This window comes from Hoplias malabaricus, unplaced genomic scaffold (genome assembly GCF_029633855.1).
Source record: "Hoplias malabaricus isolate fHopMal1 unplaced genomic scaffold, fHopMal1.hap1 scaffold_24, whole genome shotgun sequence".
Taxonomy (NCBI): domain Eukaryota; kingdom Metazoa; phylum Chordata; class Actinopteri; order Characiformes; family Erythrinidae; genus Hoplias; species Hoplias malabaricus.
The window spans coordinates 2,678,896-2,681,395 of NW_027101063.1; the positions used below are offsets into that span (position 1 = coordinate 2,678,896).

At 54.0% G+C, this 2,500-nt stretch overlaps 1 pseudogene; it reads right to left on the reverse strand.

Moving 5' to 3' along the window:
- Positions 1 to 2,500, reverse strand: part of LOC136684455 (28S ribosomal RNA) — an 8,428-nt pseudogene that overhangs the window by 2,796 nt on the left and 3,132 nt on the right.

Sequence of the window (2,500 nt, forward strand, 5' to 3'; positions counted from 1 at the left end):
ACTCCCTCAGCTGGGTGTGGATATCTGGCTTGGTGATCCCCACCCAAGGATTCACCCTTGCCCCCAGATATTTCTCCATCTCATCAGGGCTGATGAGATGAATTGGTTCCTTTCCCAACCTCCACGCCTTACAGTTATTGACCGTGAAGGAGGTAACTCCCTTCCCAATCAGGAACCCGTGACATTTCTTGGGCTGAACCCTAAGCCCCGTCTTCTCGCAGAATGTGTCTAGGATAGCGATGTTGTCTCTCATGCCTTCCCAGGAGTCACTAATCAGGACAAGATCATCTGCAAACGCTAAGGTACTAACCCTAGTACCTCCTACCATATAGCCACTTCCAAGGTTGTCGAGGGCTTGGATCAGGGGATCCATAGCCAGGTTGAAGAGGATTGGAGACATAGAATCTCCCTGCTTCACTCCAACCTTCATCTCAATGGGGTCCGTCTTGTCCCCATTGACAATGATTCTGGTCACGCAGTCCACATAAGCTGATTGGATCAGCTTAATCACGTGATGGTCAACCTGTCTCTGCATCAGTGCACACAGGATGTGATCATGAGAGATGGAGTCGAAAGCCTTCGCGAAATCGACAAACACTACCGCAAGCTGGCCCCGCTCTTTTTTGCAGTGTCCGAGAAGGCCTTGCAGAACCTTTAGGTTCTCGGAACACCCAGGGGCGCGGATGAACCCCCTTTGTCTAGGATTCAATGGGCAAGCACGCGCCAGCCTCTCCGCCAGAATCTTAGAAAAGAGCCTTAAAATCACTGATCCAATGGTGATGGGTCTCCAGTTCCCCACGTCATTGAGCGCCTCCCGATCAGTAGATTTAGGAATTAGTGTTGTCCGACATTCCTTGAAAGCCCTGGGTACCACTCCGCTGACCAACCACGTGGTGTACAGCCGTGCCAGTTTTTCGCCTTTCGGATCCCAGTCACTTAGCATCTGCTTTGTGATCCTGTCTGGGCCCGGGGCGGTGTCGCGCTTGATCTTGCCTAGGGCAGCTTTTACAGATTTGGCCGTGATTGGCTCTGCAAAGCACTCGTTGTCCGTTTCTCCTGATGATGTAAATTGGCCTAGTCCAGCAAAGTTGACATTCCCTTCCCAACTGGTCCTGTACGCTTGCTCTATAATGGCCAGTGGGATTGGACATTCTGTTCCTTCCACTCCATCAAGGATTTCACTGGCTAGCCTCGCAGGATCCTTAAGGAACATCCTCTGATGTTTCCTATAAGTCTTCCGTTTGGCCGCCCTGTTTCCTCCCTGAGGGTTTCTGAAAACACGGCCTGCCCCTCGTTGCCTACTACCAGGAGTACTATGACTCAGAGCACTCGAGACACCAGCTCCCAGCCTCCCCCTCAAAGCCGAGGCCGTAGCCTCCACGAGCTCACCCAACTCGTGCTCCTCCCTTGGCAAATCCCCACTGCCGCCGAGCTCGCTCAGAGAAAGATCCAGGGAGGCCGCCCTCTCTTTCAATTTCTCGGCGATCCCCTGAACCAGGGGTGGCGCTGGCATCTCCTGTCTCAGATCACCGCTATGATCCTCTGACGGATTTATGGGGGTCCTGACAAGCCGACGTCTTTTCTCCCTTACCTGCTCGCTAGTTTTACTGGGGAGATGCTTGGCGATCGCCATGTTAATGTACCTCTCGCCCGCATATCTCTCCTCGAGCTTCAGTAACTCTTCCACCTCCTTAGCACTCCATAGCGAGGTCGCACCCCCCTTCACCTTCTTGGAGCGTACCTCCGCGATCCTCTCCATATTCCGTTCACTTGGGTGGACGTGTCGTTTGTGTTGGCTAAGCCCGCTCTTAGTTGCAAAGGACGCTTCGCAACTACCACATCGATGGGCCAGTTGATCGGCCTGTACTCCTTCTGCCCTCCCCTTGCACTTAGGGTAGTGAGTGCTGATGGAGTGGCTGTTCTCACTGCCCCTGCCACACTTACGACAACTGTACGTCACCAGAGTAGTCTTATGACAGGCGGCAAAGTGCCTTGCTGCCTGAGTGATTTTCCCTGGTCGCACGCCACAAAGCTTACAGACTATGTCCTGGTCCGGGAGTTCCACCACCAAGCATGTCTGCTCTATCTCCCCCGAGGGGGTGTCCTGAACAGATGCACCGTCGGGTATGGTGGGCCCAATCGGTGCGTGAGGTGAGGGTGGTGTCTCTTCTACTATCGAAGGCAATTCAGCGGTTGAGTCACTTCGACCACTAGTTTCAGGCTCCTGATTATCGTTTATCTCGTCAAAACTTGCTCTCAAGCTTGAATTGACGAAAGTCATTGTCTCAATCAGGCGGGGTACCTCCCCCTCCGTCCTTTCTAGAGGGAGTCCTACACTCCCCCTTCCGGGCCGAAGTTTGGGTGGGGAGGTTTGCGTTCCAACACTCACCAGGTTAAGTCTCCACTTAGGGCGTGGGGGCCAATCACCTGGTGAGTTCCTAATGGGGCCGATACCTTGGGGCAATGAAGAGGGCTCGCCCCCGAGCCCCCCCATGGGACC